The sequence below is a fragment of the Typopeltis vanoorti genome, chromosome 16 (genome assembly GCF_054136105.1).
Source record: "Typopeltis vanoorti isolate ZY-2024b chromosome 16, IOZ_Tvanoo_1.0, whole genome shotgun sequence".
In the NCBI taxonomy this organism is placed as follows: domain Eukaryota; kingdom Metazoa; phylum Arthropoda; class Arachnida; order Uropygi; family Thelyphonidae; genus Typopeltis; species Typopeltis vanoorti.
The window spans coordinates 109,657,263-109,683,155 of NC_143564.1; the positions used below are offsets into that span (position 1 = coordinate 109,657,263).

Below are 25,893 nucleotides of genomic sequence, written 5' to 3' on the forward strand. Positions count from 1 at the left end.
GAAGGGATAATAATATCGATCTCATTATTTAAACTTATACAGAACCATATGTGGCTGTGCCTGTACACACTAACTTCAGTTCCGATTCGAGTCTTTTCTTCTTGATTTCTGTAAGTGTCTTCCGTTAACATAAGCTGGATGCAAATAAAGATAAGATTTCCGAACAAGTTCTGAAAGGCTATTTTGTTACCTGCGTTTCTTCCTTCCAGGTGTTCTCACTAATCTATCGACGTGGGTGGTGCTGGCACACGGTCCCACGTGATAATTAATGTCCGATAATTACTGACGGAAAGTTATATTTAATTAATTGGGCATTAAGCAGTTGTAGGCTACAGGCCATAGTCAAATTAGGTTTTCCATTCGGTGCAACCAAGAAAGCAAGCAGGGGGAAAAGAGCAAATAGAATTTTCTGCTAACGCAGAGACATCTTTGCTAATTACCCCTCGGCCTATAGGACAGGCATGTTTGACACGAAGATTGCATTACAGGTATTGCAACCAGGGATTACAAACAGGTCTCGTTCACTGTTGTCTATACAGCGGTGGGAGGGACTGAGTATCAGCACGCGGCGACATCAAGTCTGTAGTCGTGATAGAACGTGAGTGCCCGCTGTAGCAGTACCTTAATGAACTGGTACGGTGGGAACTGGGCGAACTGGGAGTGTCCAACTTTCAAATCCCAAACAACTGCTAGAGATGACTGGGCATACATACACATGTCACCCCTTCTAATGGATAGATGTGGTAAAAGAGTTTTGAATCTTTGCGCCAAGAGTCGGGCCCTCTGAGGGTGAGGTGATTAGTTCGTGTTCGTTAAAATACTTTTCCCATTATCCGTGGCATTTAGTTAGTAGTCAGGAAAGATGCTATCGCCAAAGCATGTATCCTCATAACTTTGACTGAAGAGTGTAGTTAAGTGATTAGAATCAGTATTATCGCTGTAAAGTTGTTAAGTGGTTCACCGTGTAATATTTCACTCCATTCTGTGATTTCAAAATAAGAAGTTATTTCGTGGTTCAGTTCGCTTTTGCGTTTTCTGGTTTGACAATTTCAAATTTACAGAAAAGAAATTCCTTTGAATATTTGGTAAGAAAGTGGTTTGTGGCAAGAACTGCTACTGGTTGGCTTTCCAAAGCAGTTGGAATAAGACGGAAATATGGCTCTCACAATTCAGGGTTCCTTCACCAAAAAAAAAAAAAAAAAAAAAAAAGTAATGTATGAGGGTCTCTGAATAACGTACATTAGTTAGGCGAATAACATGTTTAAAATAACACCGGAGCAACTACAGACTTGATGTCGCCGCGGATATTATTATATTGTTTATCTGGGGAACAGGAGGTTCCAGGAGGAAAGATCCATTGTTTTCATATATGCGACCAGCTCACTTACTTTCGGCTGAAAAGTCCACCCCGCAAAGAATCTTAATAGATTCTTTGCATTCTAGAGAAGTGGATCTTAGTCTAACCAAAAGATTCCCGTTCTTTCGATTGCACTAGGAAGTCTCGGAACGTGAAAGTAATGTTTTCATAAAATAATACGATGGAATTAAAAAAGTAAGCAAACGAAAAAAAATTGATGGGAAGATTGCTGTACGAAAACTAATATCATAGTTGCTTAAGTAGTATGGTTTCGCAGTAGCAGCTCCAAGAATAGTTACCTTATGCTGTAAGTCGAACGCCTCTTGGGAAAAAACTGCACTGATTCCAACCAGCCATTCACCGCTAATTTATCTTATGCAGAATGCAATCGCTACCCTTCATAGGTGATTGAAAGTACAAACCAATATTTATCTATACAAACCAATGTATATCTGTTTTCATTAGTAACCTAACATTCATTCATTTCGTATGATGATTCAACGATCGTGAGTCTCTTTTACGGGGAGGTACGGTACTACCTCAATCCTCCCCCCCCCCCTATTTTTATCCGGACTCGGGACCGGTGTAGCTGACAATTCAGACTTATGGCTGAAGGGATTGTCTTCCTGATTGTATCCGTGTGTGTTCACGGGACCGGTTTGCCTGTTTGCGGGATGAAAAACCCCAGATAAACTGGGGGAAAAACCCTGCTGTCCACGCCCAAGACCGGCTAACTTGTCTATGGCTGAGGAAGATCCTTAAGCTCTTCACGTCGTCGACTGGAATCTAACCCAGGACACTCCTTTCCCACGCATATGGTAGCGAAGCGCAAAGCCACTCCGCTAACCGCGCGGACAGTAATCTAACATTATAATACTATACACTAGTTAATTTGTAAAAATACTTCCATTTGTTGGTAGTATCGAATTATATGATTAGATCTCGAATGAAAATAGATATACAGAGTTACTTTTTTCCCCAGAATATTAAATAATTATTTTTACATAATTTGAATTTGGGCATAATCAAGATTGACAATAAATACAAATGCGGTTTCGAATTTAATAAACCTTTATAACAGTGACAAACTTAACTGGAGAACTACACGTTATTTTTGTATTACTTGCGACGAGATCCACAAATATATTCTCAATAGGAAAGCATTGGACGAAATATATATGTCCCCTTCTTTAACTCAACGAATCCATTTTAAGCAGCACACAGCCAGAAGTCTTTTTTTTTTTTTTTTTTGTAGCTCTCATCCAGGAAAGATGAATTATTAGTAGACCTATAGTACTTTTGATGCCATTGACGTGCTTGGAGTTAGACAATTTTTGAATTTTTCCAAGCCTCCAATAAACAGGGAACTGGTCCCACACCGAGCGATAAAATCATGTCCCACGTAAAGTGACGCATTGCTTGTGTTAGTGGACTACAAAGACTGATAGGTGGTCACCCGCACCATCCATCAAGCCCACGCTTTGGAACCACCGACTAGCGGTTCCAAATTAAGGACAATTAGTATCTATGACCTTTTTTCACAGCCCATCGGCAGAGAACGAAGAAGGAATTCTGCTCTACGGTTTTCCCTCACCGAATCGCTAAATTTTGTGTTTCATTTACATTTAAATTTGCTTTGTCTTAATACTGATCTTCGCTAATTTCATTTTGGGTTTCAGATCTGGTGAAGGAATGTCTCAAACTCTTTTCTATACCACCTTAATTCTGGGAATACAGAGCACAGGTCAGTAATCTGCGGATCGCATGCGGCCCATCCGAGACTAAAGTTAGTTTCCTTACTATTTTTAATAAATAATTTCAAATGTGTTTTTTTTTTTTTTTTTGGTTTCTAAAGGAGTCACATTATTATATTAAGCACAAACTATTAAAACAGAAATAACTAATTATTTTTCGATTTTCAAAATTAAATAATTAAAAAAAATCAAAATTATCCATACTTGTTTGCAATATGACAATGAATGTGTCATTGTCCATCCCTTCTCCCCCCCCCTCTTAGTAAGAAGTATTTCGATCTCCGCGATGAAGAATCAGATGCTAATGCGATTCCCAAGTCCAAAACAGTTGCTGATTTCTGATCTGGCAAATTCCATACTGCTCAACTACTGGAGATGTTTGCATTCCGTTTGTCATACAAAGCTGTTCAGTTTTATTCGAAATATCGGTTGTTCAATGAGGGATCGTCCAAACAGGCTTTATTCTTACACGTTTTATCCCATTTCAACTCGATTTAAAGCATAACTTGAAAATACGAAGTAAGTATTAAAAATCACCTATAAAAATATCGCATCTTTTCACCGATGACGTTTTTTTTTTTTTCTGATGTCATAATTTGTTCGTCGATCGATATTAATAGTTTCGTTACAATCTCAAATGCATTATTCCTGTGAAGTTTTTGTGTTACTAATAGGTAAATGCCAGCAATGATAGTATTATCATCGCCTTCATATTCAGATAAATAGCGTTCCCAGTGTCCAACTCCAGAAGTGCAAAAATAATAGAACCCAGTGAAGCACTTCATATTAAAGGTGAAATGAACACAAATTAAAAGCGAAACAAACAATTTAGTAAGTCCTACTGACGAGCACGTTTTATTTACAATTTAATATAAATCACATATGCAAAGGATAGACAAGCCAAACCCACCTATCATTTACATCACGAGTGGCGTGGCGGTAGTGGAATGACATCATAGTAAGCTGAGGTTCAACATAAAACACGAAAACGAGCGCTTATTCAGTGCAAAAACGACGTCGTGTTAAAAATGCACAAACAGGAATGCAACCAACAAAGACAACTGGCGGATAACGAAATGTGAATGAGCGGACGTTGTTTTCTTACCGCCATCTCTAATGGATGTTGCGGTAGTCTTCTGAACTAAACTAGAATTACGATCGCCCACTTTTTTACTTCTCACCAGAAATAAAAGGAGGGGGGGACGGGTGATGTCTTTACGCGTGCTACTCATTACGTCGTGGTCATTGTTACGACTCTGGTATAGGACGGAAAAACCTGGCAGGCCTGCATCGTGTAATCACCATCCCTTGATAACATGTAATAACCCAAGCCGCCAACCGCCTAACCTGCGCTTGCATCGTACAAATATAGCTCCGCTGAGTGCCCTACAACAACAACACCAGCATGGACCGCCGGTCCAATTCTTCCACCACAAATCCCATGGCTCTCATAAGGGGAAACTGGACATTGTATTGACCTCTTGACCCCGAATCCGACCTCGTTAATACAGTACGGCAGCTTCGAAATGAAGGGATTAAAGTTTTACAAAGGAGATCCGGCCAGGGTAGCATAACGACATTTATAAGTTCCTGGGAGATGTCATATAATTTCCTTGGTGTCAAACAACATGGAAGATGCGCTGCGCTCTTTGCTCCCAAGAGGGTCGCTCTTTGGTCCTTTGTTGAAACCTAACTTTACACTATCTTATAATATTAAGTCAGCAGCTTAACAATTTCTAAATATCAAATACCATATCTTAAGCTAGGTAAAAATAAATAAATAATAATAATTAAAACACCGTTTTACTCCTGTTCTGCACAGCAGGATAATTCTAAAAGTGCTACGGGTAAGAACAGTTATTATATTCACATAAAGATATGCACTCTGAAAACAAATTAAATTGTGTATGTTATGATAAACTACATCCAAGTCGTAGGGCGATAACGCCGATGCAAAAAAAAAAAAAAAGTGCTTAAGATTCCACACTCTTTTCATTAACTGCACAACGTAATGTATCTTCTGCATTAACTTCTAAGAAAAAACAAGCATTTATCCTTTTCGTTGTTTCTTTTCTTTCAATTATCAGATTATGGAAGCAATAACTGATAGCATCTTTCCTTCTACAACAGATTATTTGACTTTTTAATTCTTAGTCATTACAAAATATTTGGGTCTGCATATAAAGAATTATAATTTTCTTTCTACCATGGCACGTCTTTTTTTCCCCTAAATGTATAGTCCTTTTATAACTGCAATGAGATTACAATAAGCTCACAGTCCGTATCATTTCTTTTCTCTTTAAATCCATGTTCAACATAGAAGTTTCATAATCGCAAAAAACATTCTGGATTCATGGAGGAAAAACGCCGACTATTCTCTATAAATACTTATAATTGAAAGATCACAATCCTATAGATCACTAAGTATACGTTACGATATTAAATATACTTCAAAGGGTTGTAATTGGAAAATTAAAAAAAAAATTAGAGGAAACTAAAAGTGGAAACATTTAAATAAATATACAGACAGTACTTGTACGTACCATTTATTGTTCGTTGAGGATGTCTGCAGATTGTGAAAACACAATCTGCAGGCAGTTTCCTTTTATTTTTGATTATATTAAGTTTTCTATGGCAGGAGGAATATCAGTAAAAAGAAAACTGTCTTTAATGGAATGAAGTTTAGTGAACCGAAAATCTGCTTCATTTCCATTATGGCACCGCTGTGATTCATCGCCTTAACAATGCGACAATCTGTTCAATGGTTTACCGAAAGTTCCAGTGTTTTTCAACAAATAAATACGCGACTGCATTACCGACAAATAAAATTTTAACGAATCATTAATCCCTCGTCTGAAGATAATACGACTTCATCCCTCGATTAATTGTTACTTGCCAATTAATCTTTAAAAGTTAGAAGCTTCTTTGTTTAAATCCATGCGCATTTAGATTAATGAATTATATTAATCCTCTTTTCATTCACATTGTGATTATCACTTGCATAATTCATAATCCTTTAATTATGAATTAATGCGATAATCATTAATTCAAGCGAATTCATATTTAATTATGAGCATACGCATCTGATCCATTGATAGGTGGCTGGTCATTATAAAAGATCGATCTGTACAGTGAGGTAACTATTAATAAAATAAAATAAAAATTAACTATCCAGTGAGAAAGAATGTGGATGGTTTTTTAATACATAACTAAATTCTTCTGAAACAACGCTCAAAATTTACCAGTCTTATGAACAGCATTAGAGATTGACATTTTCATTTTTTTTTTTTTTGTTAGTTTACTTATGAATTAAAACGGTGATGCGTATTTGTGTAATACTTTACAGGTAACTAATAAATAAATAAATAAAAAACTTAAATCGCTTCAAATTTCGTAGGCTGAGAAAATTTCGAAGTTGGTTAATTACATGGAAGGAAAGTATGTTTCAGCAGACCTTTCTTTTACGATCACGTGATTAGAATGCATATAAAATTACGTAACATGTAATGATTGGATTCGATGGTATTTTGGCCACACCTCTCCACTAAGATGGAATCTGCAAATCAGTAGTGACTGCCAATATTTATATTTCACTCGTTTGAAAGATAATTTATTGTATTGAACTTTTTTTTTTTTTTTTTATCGTATTTGATGTTTCTTAGGTGAAATTGAACTGATGTTCCTTTGTAACATCTAAATAACGACTGTGGGATGATCTTCAATGAAATGCCAGTTTGGTTTCGAAAATTTAACAAAATTGGCCTAAATTGTTTAGAAAGACCCGGATTCAAACCCAGTCTAGGAACGCGAGTAACATTCATAAGACTTTTCAGCAAAAATTGTACTAAACGTCTCGAGTGGATGTGCGAACCCTCCCGAAAGCGCGAAATTTTAATTATTCTTCCTCTGTGGTAACATAAATTCCGTGAATTAGAAAACTTCTCATTTCTGTGTAACTTATGTATAACATTACTACCAGTGTAAGAGGCGGGCTTTCCATTCCAGCGTATCTAGAAGAAATCCAGATCCACTGCATGAGATCAATTAACTCTCCACATACGACATTGATGTGCTATAGGTTCTTGTCTTCAGACCCGCTTAGTTGGCTGAGTGTTTAGGGATCCACTTCCCAGCCTACGAGTTCGAATCCCGCCATACAAGTAAATAATGTGATTTTCATTGGGTGGGAGATCAATTTCATCGCTCGGTGTGAGACCACCTCCCTGCTTATTGGCGGCCTGAAGTGAATTCAGTAAGTTCCATGTTTGATTTCTAGAGCAGGATTTCGGTACAAGTAAATAATATATAAAACTGATAAAAATAGAAAAAATAAATCTTTATCACACTCATGGTATGAATGTAGTATAGCTTTATAATAATAATAACAAACCTTTCCTGGGTGGGAACCACATTATAAACTTAGTCAAACAATTGAGCAGCCATTACCACTGTGTCAAAACATACACGAGATTCACCATCCCGTGCATAGTTTGATTTGTACATATTCCCACCTGAAGCTTGACTTCTCTCTTCCATTTTTTCCGCATTCTGAAGCTTTAACACGCATTTATAATAAGCATGCGCATTGATAGGATTAACGGCCTCGTTATATAATACAATAGGTTGATATGTAATGAAGTCATAACAGAATATTCTGCTTAATAGGTAACGTAACTTGGAAAATGAACAAAAAATTACTGAGATTGCCTGTAAAATAATTCGGAGAGCAGTGAAAAAGTAATGACATTTACTTTTTTTTTTTATCAATATTTGATATCTTTTTGTTTTGCAATCTTTTTTCAATTAGTTTCTTGGTATAAGCGAATATTACTTGACCAAACTGGTACGCATGTTCTGCTTTTCATTGCCTTATTAGTCGTACACGATATAACTGCTAATCTCAATCTTTTCTTCATCGTGATAAACAATTTTTATTTGCCCTTCAAACATTACGGCGCTGAATACACTATTAAATATTTAATAATCTTGATACTTGGACTTTAAATCGGACTTAGAGATGCAATGAATGCGTAATATTAATTAAATTCTCAACCGCAGAAAAACAACGAGCGTTGGACACAGTGCTTGTGTCGATTTTGTCCTATTCAAGCAACATACTTCATTTCATAGTAATCTTTTCTTTAACTTCATATTCTTCCCGCAGACATAAATGAACTTTGATATGTTGATTTAAAAATAAAGTTGGTAAAGATCGTAAATTAATGAGAAGAAATAAATTACACGGAATTACGTTCGTATTGAAACTGAGCCTCACACCCACATTTGCCATCTTACCTTTCGGGTGTAACGTCAGAATAGAGTACAAAGCTACTATTCAATTAGAAAAGATAAAGTTAATAGTATAATACCGCATTAAAATCTGTAATCAAGCTGTCATTATAAGGATGATGTATTGGTGGATTATAATTTCCATTTTGCAAACTGTAAAACTCTTCAGTGACATTTGATTCGATGATCACAGATGAATCATACGAGTAAGAGAATTACGAAAATGTATGGTATTCCTCCTTAAGAAATCTTTTTCGTTTTTTCAATTTACTGGGACGGATGCCACAACAAATGTCAGTTATATAAGACTCGGTTTGAACGACGAACATCTCTGAAGTCAGAAACTGGATTTGTTCCAGTTTCTGACTTCAGCTTAATTTACTCAGTTTTAAAGTTATTTGTTACATTTGTAGATAGTTTGTGTCAACTAATATCTTCAAAACATGGGGACGTGAAACCTGAAATTCGAAAAACGGACCACACCTAAAGGTCATCTACTCTCTTAAGCGTATGTGGTGTACGCTGTTTCTATGTCACAAGTAATACTCCCGCCTGCTTGCGTGGTCAAATTCATCTTGATAGATCAAAGCTAGTCGATGGTGGGAAGTGAAAAAGGGGTCCACTGGTGTCGGAGGTGATGAAGCCGTCGGTATAGACGCCCATCTGCTGGCCATTATCGATCCTGACGCTGAATGACCTTCCGAGTTTGTTGGCAAGCTCAGACTGAGCAAGTTGCAGTAATCATTCGAGCCTTGCCAGCCCTTACCCGCCTGCAGAGGTCATCACGTCCTTTTTCCGCCGATGGCCGACCTCGCCGCGCTACTGGACAAACCAAGCATCCTATAAATCCAGGGTGGCAGCTAAGCACGTGGAGTTATAGAGCCGCTATGACCGCGTGATAATCAAGGTAGACGGAACCCTGTCTTCGGGGACTTGTGCTGGTTGGATGGAGCGAATCCCGCTTGTTAAGAATCTTCACATCCTTGTATGACAAGAGGGGGGAAAGGGAGACTGGCAAGTCGCCCGAACGGCATGCCGCAGATTAAGGAGAGGCTCTCTGATTGCCTTAGAGAAGATGACTCGGCTTCTATCAGAGTGTTTTTCTAGGAAACAAATGCAAGAAGTCATCATAAAGTTGTATCACTTCTTATCACCGCCTGGTGTGCCGTATAAGGAGATTGAAGGGCACAACATGATAAATTACACGATTTTTTCTATTGTAAACGTGGATTGGTAAAGCTTAAATCCTTCATTACCGCTAAGGGAGTTATATCACAAACAAATCCTATATCTTTTTTCCATTACTTTTTATATTTATTAACTGTACTCTTTCTTTAGACTCAATAGAGACCTTCGTTCATCTTATATTTTAAAGATCAGTTCTGGAAAGCCTGAGAGTTCCATATATGCTTCCCAAGTAATCTTCCAATTTCCAGATGGACACTTTCTCAATATGCAGTTATTGCAAAAATGTACTAATTACAAACTCACGAGCAGATATTATTGTAAAAGAGACTGTGCAATTCATTCACTTTGTACAGAACACGGACAAATATCTTCATCACGTAAAATGTACAGTATTATGAAAATCTCAGCAGGATTTGCCATGTTTAATTTATAATTCTAAAATATCTGTTCTCCTTTTTTTTTTTAAATTAAAGTTTTGACCACTTGGTGTGTCTCGATTTCTATTTCCCTCAATACTCTCATAACTGCTTCCCAGATTTAAAGTGGATTTGCATATTTGTGGTGAAAGGAGTACAATACAGAAAGTTGAAGTGTAGCGAGCATTTTGTCATCGTGCTACGACACAGTTTTCGAAAGCATTGATTTTCTTTGGGGAAAAAACTCAGTTTGGCAAATTTTGTTTTTTGATTAAGAATAAAGTTTAACTTTTAATGTTTAAATTTATTATAAAGATTTTAATTAGCTGACAAAGTAAAATTTTAGCTATTTACAGCTTTTAAAAGTGGCGGGCTACAATATTTAAATATTAAAACAAGCGCGTTGAACTTTTTTAACCTAAAGATAAATGGTTCGCCTAGACTTTTATTATTATTAAAACTAGATTTGTTTCTTCGACATATTTCGCTGTCTACATGACTGACATCTTAAGGAAGTTATTTACCATAAGTGAAAAAAAAATAAAAAATTAAACGTTTCCCAACAGCCGTTATTTCTATCAATTGAAATTCACTGGAATGATAGTTTAATCACGTGTATCATTAGACATGCTATGTACAGTCTTTACATTTTTTACTTGTATTAAATAACTTCCTGAAGGTGCTGTCGGTCATATAGACAGCGAAACATCTAAGAAATACATCTAGTTTTAATTTTTAAAAAAGTCTACGAGTCAAAACCTGGTTATTTATTAAGTGAATATAAATTACTCGTAGAGGATTACCTAAAAAACGTTTATGGCAGTCAATTTCATTGGTTCAGCTGTCATATTGTCGATTTTAATAACATTTAGAGCTTTATTAAACAGAAATTAAATTAATAAACAATAAAAGAAACATCCTGTTTAAATTAATTTCATAACAGCACTGATGTTTAGTACTATAACTGTTTCCTGATGATTGACCCTCAAGTCAGAGGCATGGCACTATTAGTGTGAGTGGGATTGGTATATAACATTAAAATTTGGTTATATCGTTGGATTGAAAACTATTATCAAATTGATATTATGATTGTTAGAAATATTTTTATATTGTATAAAATTAATGTGTGTATAATGATTGAAAATAACTGACATTTCCTCTGTTTCCTAGCATGATCTCTGTGTGCTACTTGAAATTTTTTCGGAAATTACTCGTTATTTTTTAAATGTGATTCTGACATTGTAGAATTGCAATTTTAGTACCCTAATAATCTACTTATTTCATAAGTGAAGACCTATTGCGAATTTCCCCAATACAGATTTTACTGCACATATCGAGTAATGCCTAAGAGGAAAGTTCCGTGACTAGCTGGAGAGTCCCCCCCCCTTCCGCAACATATAATTCATTTCATGAATTATATGTTGCAGAAGGGAAAGAGCTTATAAATTTTCAAAAGTGGTGGCTTTGAAAATTTGTTTTTAAAATGCTTTTTTTTGTAATAGAAAAACATTGCATTTCAAAGTAAAAACATAACTTAGATGTAGCGAAGTTAAATGAACGTGAAATAATGATTTGAACATGTAGGATATTGTTTTAATACAACGGTTGCCGCTATCCATAAAGCAAATTCTAATTAAAACAGAAAGTAGGTAAAATAGTCAACAAATAATTGATCAGTATCCTATGATAAATGCAACCAGTATGGTCATCTCTGAAATTTTGCTTTCTTCTTCTTTACAGCCTTGTCTTTCATTTTAATCCATTCTTAGAAAACTATAAAACAAAATACGTGTTACAAATTCGGTAGAAATCGAATGAAGAACTGATATGTAGAGGTGTCTACCAAATTACCGACTACCTCTCACCCTTTCATTTAGTCCACTTGAGCTGCAGTTATCAGCGATCTTTAGGAAACGTCAGATAAAATGATATTCCAAATCATTTTATCCAACGAATCATTATATGCCTTTTTTCAACGAAGTTACATGCCATAAAAACAGTGTGGTAATTTTTTTATTTTTTTATTTTAAAGATATCTAGTTCTTTCATTAAATGGTATGTAGCACTCCTAATTACAGTTTGCTCCTTGATAATTATCTTCAAATAAAAATCACGGAATGGCCATATTAGACTTACATTCCGAAATTATTATAGAAGCTCGAATTCTGTACCAACTGATTCTTGTAATAGGCATATTCAGGGACTCAATAAAATTTGTTTGGCTTAAACATACTGTCGTGACTCTTAACCAGATTTTTTTCTCTATTTATTTATTTTTAATTAAACAGTCGAAGTAAAACCAGAAAAAAAAACATACATAATATACTTATCTAAATATTCATTTATTTAAGTATATTAATTAAATTATAAAAATTAAACGATTATTAACTTACCATAAATTACACACAATTATGCTAGTTATAGGCTCTTACCACAAATTATTTATAAAAAATTCTTTAAGTATTTAATGTATGCCGATTTCGAAAATGCACCCGCTTTAACATGGGTGGAACGCAAAATAAATCTGGCTCATGAACTAAAATTAGCTTCATTATCAGAATATGTGCACGGTAATCAAGGCCGCATTTAAGTTTCCGATTCTAACACTATTTTTTTTTATTAATAAATTCTGATTTACTAAGAAAATCATTGTACTTCATTACAGCATAATATTTAATAAATTAACATTTATTATAAATACATAATCATTTCCTTGAAAATAAAAAAGGTATTTGGTTCTTAAAGATGTGGAAATATGACCGACTATTATTCTTAAGCATGCCAGAAATAAACTCATTAATTATTCTATTTCCACTTGGTTTCATATTACGGAAGGGCCAACTGAGGCTCATGAAATCAGTAGATGCGCATCTGCTAATTGGGTATGCGCTCAGGTCGGTTTTGTGGCAGGCCAAACCCCCACCACTTTCGTGGGACCGACTGAGTCTCTTCCAAGTCATTGAAATATTCTTCGTGTATTTCTTAACTTTAAGCATAAGGGGATTCCAACTAAGGTTTTCGCAACCAAAAAGGCCTATTATTCATCATCGTAGCTGCGCTACGGAAAGATATTTTATTTCATCAGAAGCCTTTATAAATATTCAGGATTGAAACTCAGATCTTTCCAACCAAAGAGCATCATGGAACCGATTAAATATATATCAGACTCCACTTTCCTGAGAATCCGAAGAAACAGTATAAGAAGCTGGTTCCTGAGATAACTGTTTATGGAAAATTAAGCCACTTTCATGAAGATTAATAAATATCAGTAGTGGAAATTATGAAAAAAAAAATCATGCTTTAAAACAGTTTTAAATGGAAACTATAAATGAACGCACACCATCCTCCCCTTCAAATATAGCTTAACATAATTAAATAAACAAGCTACTGCAACTGCAGATTTTTAATGTTTCATTTTTTCTCTTTGCTTCCTATTTACATTCCTCTCCTCTGAAAAGTGGATATTTCTGAATTTAGGATTCATTTTGCTTTCCGCTGTACAAATTCTCTCACGCACAACATAACGGGTAATAATTTCGATCAAGCAGAAATTGCGCAAAAAGTTGTTCCTCAAGTTAACCGTTGAAATTTATCTCAAAATATACAAATATGTCTTTCTTTCTTTAATTCTTATGAAATGAATAACCTTGATTCGTTTAGGCACTTTTATATGAAAATATTTTAACTTCATATAGTATTTAGTTTGGTTCCTATTGTTTTATCTACCATGACGTCATGCTACACTTAAGATGCATGTGTGTATGGAAAATGTGACCTGTTCTGATCGAGACGATACAGCTAGAATAATCTGATGTCGCAAAAATTGTTCATTTCTTATATATATATATATATTTAAATATTCGAAACATGTCCCTTAAACACATTTTAAAAATTCGGAAAAAATTCCTAAATACGAATGACGCAAAATTTTTTTTTTTTTAAATTCAAGAGTTCTGCGACACTTCGTGATGAGAAGATCAAGCGCCCAACAAAAAGTGATATCGCTTAAGAATAATCCTGAAGCTTTTTTTTTCCATAGGAAAACATGTATTTTCTCCTACTACCCCCCCCCCCACCACCACCACACACACTGACAAACCGGTCTGATAAAACCCAATTAAAAGAGACATAAGGTTTACTGATAACGCTAGCTGCTTCTACGTTTTTTTTTAAATAACCATAAACTAGCAGTTATTTAAAAATAATCCCAGATTCTACCATAATTTTTAATTTAATTTTTTAATAATTAGTTTAAAAGCAACAAATAAATTAACCAGCCATTCTGAAGTCACGTGTTTCCATTAATATCTCGTTTTGGAAATAGCCATGCATGGATCGTATTTTAAGATGCGATAATAATGCTATGTTCAAATAAAGTACATAAAGAAAATAATAGTAATAAATAGATATTGCTCAAAAACTTTGTTTTCTTGTCCTGACAATTATTAAGCAATTAAAATTGAAGGCAGTTATTGTTAACAACACACAACCTCCGCGTTATATCACCATATCCTGCACTAATAGAGACAAGCGAACACAGAGATTGACAGACCTTGAAGTTAGAGTGTAACCTAGATAATGTGTCTTGTTTTACTAGATAGCCACTATAATCTTGTAGTGTTAGAATGGAAATTGCCACGCAAAGTAAAAGGAAGGAATGCAGATAGCGAAGTACGTACTGTGGTAATAGATTGACCTACAATATTTTATTCGGCTGCATTCACATTTTGTGAACAAAGTTTTTCCTCTTGATCTTTGAAGCAGTCATATTATGCATGACGCTATTATAAAAGCGTCGAAAAAGACCTGTAATCAAATAACAAAAGGTTCTCTCAATTCTAGATATCTAGAATCTCGACGTGCACATTATATCCAATAATTTTACAGCGTACTTGTCATTGGAAACAACGCTTAGCATCGTTATCTCTCCTGACGGAACCTATTTCTGCCCGCCGACCCAGCATCAAGCGTACGCATTGAAGAACAGAATGAGAGAGGGGAAAAAAAGCTAACGTTATTCTCAATAATAATATAAAAAAAACAGACCTTCACTTTTGGCAAGAACTGCTTCGCATCGTGTACAATTGCTATAGAAAAACATTCGCTACGAAAGTCTCAATGAGAACTGTTTGTTGTAGAAGGGGATGCGATAGAAGGAGGGAACAGGTGTGCCAACTCTCACCAAGATGCCTTAAATGATTCCCTACCTTCGAAGTTTGATGGGGTTTCTCAAACTTTCTTACAAATCCCACTCACTTTTTTTTTCTATTTTCTTTTCCTATTTTTTCGCAAAAGTGTGAGGTGTGGACATAAAGAAAGTTGGGTTCAACTATTTTCACAGCTAAGGTATTCGTGTTGAGTTGAAATAAGGCGGTTTGTCTCTTGACCTAATTCAGCGGTGTGTGGAGTTATGCGTTTGTGCTTGTTTTCAATTTAAAGGGAAACTCACGAGCTTAAAAAAAAAAAAAAAAAATCTCGTTTTGACTGTTTCTCATTCAGCTACCCCGTGCCTTCTTGAACTTTGTGACGTGGTGGAGACATGCTAGCGAAGACTGTCTTTTAGTGAATTTCATCGGTTTTGCAATTCGTAAAACAAATCGCTATCCACTTTGCGAATAATCGCATTCTGCATCACCCTCATGTCTCTAACGGCATCTCTTCTGTAAATTTTCGATTATTTTTTTAGATGTAGTCAAATTCACGACCGCGCGGTTAGCCTAGCGGCTGTGCGCTTCGCAATCATATGCCTGGGGAAGGAGTGTCCTGGGTTCGATTCTCATCGCCGACGTGAGGAGCTTAAGGATCTTCCTCGGCCATAGCCAATTAACCGGTCTTGGGCGTGGGCAGCAGGGTTTTTCCCTCAGTTTATCTGGGGTTTTTCATCCTGCAAGCAGGCAAACCGGCCTTATGAACACACACGGATTACAGTCATGAATACCTCCATTAGGGATGCAGCAGAGGAGTGGCGTGCCGGCTGCATTATTTCGCTGTGACTCCTCATTAGGAGGAGACCCAACCCGTCTGAATCAGACGGAAAGGAGAGATAGATAGTCAAATTCACATTTCAAACAAAGAATTGTACTCTCACAACATGACGATTCAGAATATAAGGAGTGTGATGCTAGAATTGATACACGTATCATGCTTACAGGAATTTCTTTGGGGAGACTAAGCACTTAATATCCAGCAGTAGTGTACACATATGCAGAATTGTTTTTTCCCTTGATGAGGAATTTGCATCATTTCCACGGGCGAATCTTACGCAGTCAGAACAACATGTGCCTTTTGGATAGGAAGACCTAGGTCTGGATCGCGTCAAGTACGCAAGGAACTTGCTATATCATATTCAGGATTTAAAATGAAGATGAGCTAGCCAGTTATTCAGCAGTGACAGAGATTTTCTTTCCACGCAACGTACACAACCGCAAGAAAACATCACTATCTAACAACTTCCCTTGTTCATCATTGTTTCAACTGTCGCTTATAATTCGGATGCACCGTATGTCTCAAGTTCCTTGAGCTCCTTCTCAGGCCAGGGGAAGAGAACAACTATATCGCTTATTATCCAAATAGCAATTTTGTCTCAGAAGTCACAACTGTTATGACATTACATGGTGTTTAGTTCACATACAAATAATTCCAGTTGAATTTGTAAAACTTTCATTTCCTATCCTTCAAGTAAAATCTGTTGAAAGTTTTTTTTTTTTTTTAAATTAAGGCTAAACAAATTGATTTATACATTTCCGAATAAGAATTGAATTTATATAATCTTAACCAAATATTTGCATATGAAATATTTAATAAAAATCTGATTTTGTTAAATAACTAAATACATTTATTATTAATGTACTAGTTTATCTATCCGTTTATTGTACATATTTATTATTTCAGTTTTGCCAAAAGTCACTTCCTGATTAAGAACAAAATTCCAATTAACATATGGTGTACTTAGCAAAATGGACGTAACGAAATTATCATTGTACAAAACTATAAATAAGTACTTTATTAAATTTCCAACAAGTAAACACTTGAATTTAAAAAAAAAATAAGTTAGATATTCAAACACTATAGAATTATCCACCTGATAATTAAAGAATTATTTTTATAACAGGTTTGTCATATTAGCTATCGCGATGTCAATGCTAAATGAATGATTGCTTAATGTTAAGAAAAACTTTTGTGAAAGGAAATAATATTAGTTAATAATTAAGAATACCCTAAAAAGGGGCATATAAAAGTACAAGGCCACTTGGTAACGAATGCCTTGTGTAATAAATTAAATATTCTGCAATAGAGAGCTTTAGTCGTTCATTTATTCCAAAATATGCAGATAAAGTTGGTACTGTTAGAGGGCGATTTTTAAAGTTCATAAAAAATCAAGATGGGGCAACCAGAACCTGTGATGGAAGCGATTAGTTTCTGAAAAAGAGTAGTTCATTAAATGATGAAGTGCCTTTTATATATAACTGCCTACATTTCGCGTGAATCTTTTGACTTTTGCAAACACACAGCAAATTGTTACTTTGTAAAATTCTTAGGTAACAAAATCGTTAATGGGAAGGATTCAAAACTGAAATTTAATTTTTAAATAGATGTAAGGGTAGGGTATTCATTTCCGTAATTTCTTCGCGCAGTTAATTATTCTTTGGAAAGAAAACAATCACCTTAAATTCTCTGATCGTTATAAATGTAATTAATAATTATTCAAAACCAAATATTAAAGCACCAGCTACTTCACATATGTGAAAAATCCCCCTGTCTTTATTCATATACTGATTTAATTAAGAACTCGAATCACGGCCTAAAAATGGGAAATATTATTGTAAAAAGTTTACTTATAAACCAAATATGCTGTGAAATATGCTTTATAGTACTATATAGAGATAGAGGGGGAGGTTGGGAAGAAGGAAGACACTCATTCATAGTGTCAGCTCTAGCTTAGGTAATAATCTAATTAGTATGACCTTTATTTGCGAATTACAAAAAGGAGCCTAGACAAGCATTACTTTTTTTAATACCAGTGAGTCCAGCATCCTGTAGAAACTAGGTTATCCTTTTCCTAATCGGGAACAGATCAAAGAACATAATTCAGCATTTAAAGATGATTCGGTTTGTGTTTCTTTGCAGTGTAGCATCGTTTCGACGATATCGATTTGTCTCTGCACTGCACCTCTGATCTACCGAATATGTGAACACATAATGGATGAAGTGTATTGAAGCATAAATAATTAATCTAAGCAATGCAAACATGATTCCTCTCAGAAGATTTATTTTAGTAAACATATCCTTGCATGAATGGTGAACTGGATTTATTTGGTTATTCGTGCTTAACCTTACATTAAAAACTGATTGTAATAAGAAGTTACACAGATAACTTGAGGAGCCTTGAACGCATGCTGGCAGTTCAGTTCCAATTTTCTGTGAAATATTTGATATCCTTCCGGAGAAATGGCATCTTTTCTGTACAATAACTGAAAAGATGTTTACAAATATCGATGTGGAATGACAACTTACGATGAAAAGAGCAAAGATCTTGCTTATTTCCTCCCTTATGACTGTTATAGAGCTAATACACGCGCGCGCGCGCACACACACACACAAGCTTCGTTAGTCTTTCCGCAAATGCAGGTGAGTATAGTTTAAATCTGTTCTTTATTTAAGTACACTCAGTGACATTGAGTGATTAATACGAAACGGCATCAAGTCGTGACGCCTCCCAGTATCGTTTCCATTGAGCGTCTTTTCTCCCTTTGCTGTAAGGCATTTCGTAGTGATATCGGTTTATTATCAACTTATTAAGAGTCATTTGTATCTAAGTGACTTCGGAAGTTGGGGAGGGGTAGGTGGGTCGGGAGTAATTTGTATGATTTTCTTTAAAGACGACTGCAGGTACTTACTTGGTCCATTTCTTTATCTACTCAAGGAGGGATGAAAAACCCATTAAGCTTAAAACAAGGAGATTAAGAGGTCACAGGAATTATTAAAAGTTTTCCAAATCAGTAAGAAATGATGTTTTAATAAACTTGTAATCTTCAGTCTAAAAAAAAAAAAAAAAACCTTAAGGAAATTGCACAAAGAATCTTACATGCGGGTTTCTTCTTAGTTTCTTTCGCACACTTAAACAATAAAATATGACGTAAAATGCTCACTGTGACCGTATAAAAATGGATGTATAAAAATTAGATATTTCCGTGTGTGTATGTGTGATGGTCGTTTCAGATTTCAGCATGATTTACACATAAATTTTAACAATAAAAGGGCATTAAAACTTGTAAAATTCTGTCAAGTTCAAGTCATCTTTACCTAGATATAAACTGAATTCTTATGGTTTTATGACTGAAAACAGTCCAGCAGCAAATAGGAATTTCACTATTCCCCAATTCAAGAGCCTCTACCTATCCTACTATTTAAATTAAAAAGAGAGAATGGATGTATGTTAATGATTGACGATGCTCATAGACATCACTTCGCCAGACCAGATTTGTGAATAGGCAGTCTGCTTTTTATGACTTGCACTTAAAGCTGGATCTTTTCGCATAAGAGGACCATCTGGTAATTATTATCCAATTGGCCATAATGCCAATGATTTTGAAGAGCTAAATATTGCTTGCAAACGCTTGGGTTTTGTAGTTAAATACGCATTTTAGTCATTTTTTCTTAGCCCCCCCCCCTTACTAATTAAAAACATTCTACAGTTCCGAAATAAGTAAAGTGAGCCAAAACGTTTCTTTTCTAAACAAAGAACGATATTTTTTTATATTGATTGGGGTTTCAATTAAGATTATGTACAATTCTCATTATAACTAATGCTTGAAATGGTTTGCAATAGACAACATCTGTATTCTTAAATACGCGAGATGGAATTCTATCTTAATTCACCTTCTGATTACAGCAGACTTCAGAAATATAATTTCAATGTTGATTTGGTTAATTTGTACAGTCAATGATTTGCAGGAAATGGTTAAAATGTTTGCTCAGAGTTAGTGTAGCTGATACGTACAGCATCTTACATCTAACACTTAAAAAAAAGAAAAAGACAAGCATTATAAATTCGAGAAGCTGAAGCAGCTTGTCTAGAGCTGGCTTTTACAAACATCAGCACCTTGTGCGTTATCCGAGTCCATAAATATTTGTTTAAGCCAACGAGGGCCTCCTTTGAAATCAGTTACTTCCTAGTAGAATATACTCCTGAGAATGTATAGGGTGATGATCACGTCATGAGTTCTGCGAGTACCCAATGAGACTCAAAGTAGCGTTATTGTCAAAATACACCTGAAGTCAGTTTAATGAGGGAGCAAATACCAACTCCAAAACCATAGCCAGGGTCCGCTGAGTATTAAAATCATCAACGTCTTCCATATACTTATAATCAGTAATGTGCTTATTGCTGATCCGAAAAACTGATAAAACAAGATTTCTTCCCCAGTGTTGCAAGTGAAGGTCGGTTTCTACTTATTCAGAGTTATAGCTTAAAGATGAGAAAACAAGTTATTTTTTATTCTTCTTTCTTTTATTAACAACATATTCTATATAATAATATACGTAGATGGTATTGGACACCGGAAAAACTCGCGCTTCTCTCCTTTAGATGTGCACAAATGGAAAAAACCAACAACTTGGGGACCTTCAACAAAAATCTGTATTATATTGTTCGATGTGGGATATCCACTCCCTATATTCTGCGCTCAGTCGTCCTTCAATGCATGAAGTGATACGAACAAAGTTAGACGCCAAGTGTCGCTTTTTTCTGGTTTTATTTCCTTGTAGTTTACTCGCGATCTTCGAAAGTATGTTTCTACATCATACGGAACTTTTATATTCTCCCTTGAAAGTTTGGGATGCTTTTCGAAATTTGGTCTTCTGCCATATCCCAGGTGGCAAAGTTTATGCTCAAACAAGTAGCTAGAATTACTCTAGATCAGCAACCCCCCCCCCAAAAAAAAGCAGTTGTTGGTGGGGGATACTTGATGAGTGCATGACTATCATTAGTTTTCTTCCTTCCGTCCTCCTTCACTACCTTAATGTACCGACTACCGCGAGGCCCTCCGTATCGCACCACAGCTACAGAACACGTCCGCAGTGACCTGTGGTGTGTGTGGTATCTCATCACATCTGCGGCAGCCTTTTGCAGGTAACTTGTCCGTGCCAGATCTTACTGCCGCTACGGGTGAGGTTTGTGCTCCCCACTGATTTCGTTGCCAATGAACTCCCGACTCTGTTCCTTAGACGAAAAGCTCCATTAGACCGAAGGCGTGACTCTATGGCTTGGGTCCATGCATTATTGACTTAGTGTTGATCTAGTGAACCTACCCCTTGCCTTCACGACATATTGTACTGCTCAAGCCTTAGGCTGCAGAATGATAAAGGTTAGACACACACAAACTCCCCCCCCCCTTCTCTCTCTCTCTCTCTCTCTCTCTCTCTTGGGACTGTGGAGAACTACCCTGGCCTAAACACGTGCGGCGTGACCTCCCCGGCCACAGCTGCACCCTGATCAAACTCGTTAGGGTCACCATCGGTGATGAGATTGAAGGCGAGATGGGGGAGAAACTCTGAGATCAATCTCATTACTGGCTTCAGAAAGCGCACAGACTAATGTGACAGTCTAAACAAGCGGGAGGGAGAGAGAGAGGTTAAAGAAAAGAAAAAAAAAACTGAATCGAAACATTTGAGTGCTTTAGAAGGTCAGTTCAATCTCTCAAGACGAGCTCATGTAGTAGAAAGCGATTTAGAGCACGAACTATGACGTTGTTTAAAGTAAGGTTAGAAAGACTCGGGTTAAAATTACGTAAACGAAACCCTGCAAGCAGATTTCACGCGAAAAATATTCCATAAAATTATCCCTCGTTATTATGAAAACAACGTCAACTCCCTAACCTATGAGAAGTGCATTTTAATTAGTAGGTTACGCCCAATCTAAACTTCCATTGTGGATTTCGCTGAAGTCTCACGTTCAACTTTAAAGTATTTCGTAAGGTGTTTCCATTCTGGAAGAAAATTTAAGGCAAACATTAAGTCAAATTAGTTATTAACTTGCAACATTTTATACAACGAAGACAGAACAGCGCGAGTGAAATTTATGAAACGCATTAACTAAATTTTGTATCATTGATTGCAATAAGGGTGGCTGCGTTTGATACAATGGACCTGGGTTGGTTGGTTTTAGAGCCGCCGACGAACAATTAAGGGATTATTTAAGAGAAGGTAAGAGTGCTAAATTATATCTTTTGTCAGCGGAGTAAATGTTTTCATCATACCGAGTTGCGCGTTAAATCATTTGTCACTTTTCTTAGATTTTAAATAATAATAAAAAGCAGGCTTACGCCTAAAATTTTTTCTTTGTAATTTTTAGCCAAGAAATAAGCACAGCAATTGCTTGAACAGCATTGAATTAGGACGAGTTTACATAAGTTTCACATATATGAGAGTTATAATCCTATATGGTGTGATCTGCTTTCTTTGAATCAGTTTACTAAAATTTACTTTTCAGAATATGGCCATTCTATCTTTAGCGTGGTAAAATCTGTTAATTAACGTAAATCCTTAATTCAACTGCTGATTAACCAACAAACGGTACAAAATTCTAATAAAAATTGGTTAAGATTATGCCAAAGCAGTCATGAGGCGAGCGTATTAAGCTCAAACTGGTATTCTGTTCTATGGCTAGTTTGTTTCGCAGGTGTGGACAGAATTATCTGGAGTTAAAAAAAAAAGAAAAGAAACACTCCCAGTGTATCATTCTTCAATTTCCCATCAATTACTTTTTTTTTTATTGACACCGAGCTCTTTCCAATGATTTCACTTTTTAATAGTTTGATATTTTATACGCCACCAGTACGCTATGAGACTGTTAGAATTAGGTACAATAAACTAAGATTATGAGACCAGTCTATTATGTCTGTTATTTGCTTCTGTTCTCCAGCTGGTTTGCCTGCTTTGTGGTGTGAAAAACCTGGGTTTCCGGTAGAAAGAACTCTGTCGCTTCCATAGGAGACCACCGACTCACCTCTGGGAAGCCCTTAAAGGTTTTGCGACTGCACTGCTATGATGGGTTGCCGCGAAAACATCACTGAAAGCTTATCTAAAACAATTATATGCTGTGTGCTTGTATGGTACAGAGAAAACTTCAAATGCCACTAAAGCGAGATACGACATCGAAGTTCCAGTGAAGGACTCAAGAGACGAAGCAGATGCAAAAGCCTGGGAATTTTATTATGGGCGAATGAGAATTTCTCCAAATTCATTAAGCAGCTTGTCTGTGTATACCTAGTTTTTTTTAATATATTTGAACAAATTTACCATAAACATAAAAGGCTAATTAACTAGTGTGTGTGTGGTAATGCTTGGGATTCATCACTGTCGGATAAGACGTCATCTAACAAACGACGCCTTTAACTTTGTTAAAGGACGAGGGATTGAGAGCATAACTTCTGGTTTGCTCTTTGTTTCCAAGAAATTATAATTTGTTTTTAACTTTTGTCTGAGTTTTCTAGCCTCCAACGACTATCGTTGTTTTCGGTTCATGGATGAAGGGGCAATCTCGCTCTCTTTCGATCAAAACGCTTCCATCATTTGTTGACTGATAAGCTTTTTTTTTGCAGCAAGGATGTTGGTGCTCCACGCAATCACTTCGATCTCTTTAAAAAACTAAAGAAAGAATACAGCGGTACGCATGACACAAAAACTAAAATAAAAAATGCAGCTCTTGGGGATTGCACGAGCTATTTGACGCTTCGTTTTTCTCTCTTCACATCCACCTCTGGAGGGTCAGAGCAAAGATAAAAAAGCCATCCCTGTCCCACGAGGCCGAATCCCAACCATCGTACCATATGCCTCTGGAATGTCTACAGTTATCCGAACGGACACAGACGCTCTTGGTCGTCCCAGTGGGGGCGCTAGCGGCACGGTTCCATGCGTCTGATGCCCTGTTTCTGTACTAATATTAGCCCTCAAGCGGGTGTAACTAGTTGATTTATAGGGATGATGAAAACGATTGAAATGCATGCGTGTCTGTGATACCACTGCAACTACTACTACGGTGGACTCCCTACGTCAGCATTTCTCTTGACAAAGTGCTGATCGCGTCAGCATTTGTCATATCCATTGGATGATAACTTTTTTTTTGGGTTTCAGAACGTGCGTTATGAATATATATTAGGCTTAACAGGAGGAGGCCTACATATTACAATAATGATCTGCTAAGGTAGATTACACTTCTCCGAAGTATCCCAAAGCAGAAACAGACTTTAACAATTATTTAGCTCGTCAGTTGTACTGATCACTAATAGAATACCAGGAATTTAATTGCATGGAAACTATAGAAGCAATGAAAGAGAACTCTGATTGCCTAATTTTTTCCGTAGACAGCGTCAACAAATGGAATATCTGTTGCAGCATGCAGATTATTGAACGTTAAGTTTTGTAAGTCCAAGATATAGTGGAAAGTCTAAAGTACAAGTATGATATTTAGTGAGTATAATTCCTGAGATTTACTAAACTTCGAACCTCCAGGAATCTTTCAGAAGCATACTGATTTTTAAGACTTTTTCCTAGCTCTAGAAATACAGGATGAATCCTAGGTTCATCGCAAATAGCCTTTTTTTTAATGGAATATGTAAATATTGAAGGAAGCATTTTTAAACAGGTGTCATTTTTGAATGAACAGACAATTCTTCTCTTCAATTCATTTCGACCATCTGCAATTGCCCTCTCTATAGCAGCCTGTTAGTGTAAGCAACAAACATTGATCCTACACAGAAGTAATGAATCTAAAAACTGTTGATGTCCAGAAACATAAATAAAATATTTCGATTTTGAAAAGGACCCTTCGGTGTCATCAATTCATTTAAAATAATCTCGACAGCTACATTTTATTGTATTTAAATGTATACAGGGGAGTGTTTTTTACGGTGAAAATTAAAATTTTTGAAGACGAAATCTCAACGTCTCATATGATTTACAAAGTTCGTTCATGGCCAAGACATTACAGCGACTAATGATTTTAAAACTGCAACATAAGATTCGTGTCAAAGACTGTCACGAATTAAAATAATAATAAAGGCTCATTCATATATTTGACTAAAGTGCGATTTCAGTCATTTTCATACTTATTAAGTACATAAATAGTTGAAATGTACACTGAATGACACTCAGTGTACATTTCACTGGACTCATGAGAAACTCCTTAACATCGAAAAAAATTGCACTCATCACTGATTGTCTTTGATGTCTCCATCTGTCCTGAAGTAAGTTATTTTATGCAAATGATGATGTCCCAGCTTATGACTAATTTGTGCTCTTTAAGATCAGTGTCGCTTTAAGTATCATTCACTAAGTTTCTATTAACAATCTTTATTGTAAGAATTTTTATTACATCTAGTTTGTTGGTTAAAATGTATCTCAGCAAAGCCATCACTAAATTTACTGCTGGATATTCAAGCACGCTTTTTCTGAAAACGCTGAGTACCCATCGATGCGCAGTTTTATAGAAAACAGAAGATCATTTATTTGAACAAAAGAATGGACATTTTTTCCTTCCTTCCTTCCTTCCACAAACTCAAAACTAATTATTCCAGGTGGACAGTGACATTTTTCATGCTGAACTTCATTATGATGACCTACTGACTTGTAATGTCCATCGTTCGTCATTGGTTATAACTAAGTATTCCACCCGGGCTAATGATGAGTGCCTCGGCTCTTCATTTCTTGCATTTCTATCGGGTTTGTTTTTCTAAATTCAATTATTTTTAAGAGCATGCAAAATCATTAAATGGTGTTAACAAGCATGATAACTGGAATAGGAATTAAAAATAAAAATAAAAAAACTGAGGCAAACTTCTGATTATGAATGTTGATTTGCTGTGTTACGGAGCCATTCTTGCATTTATTT

At 35.9% G+C, this 25,893-nt stretch overlaps 1 protein-coding gene across 4 annotated transcripts in view; it reads left to right on the forward strand.

Annotated features, from left to right (window-relative positions):
• Positions 1 to 25,893, forward strand: part of LOC150098259 (zinc finger protein basonuclin-2-like) — a 543,553-nt gene that overhangs the window by 348,830 nt on the left and 168,830 nt on the right. The gene's annotated exons all lie outside the window — the stretch shown is intronic.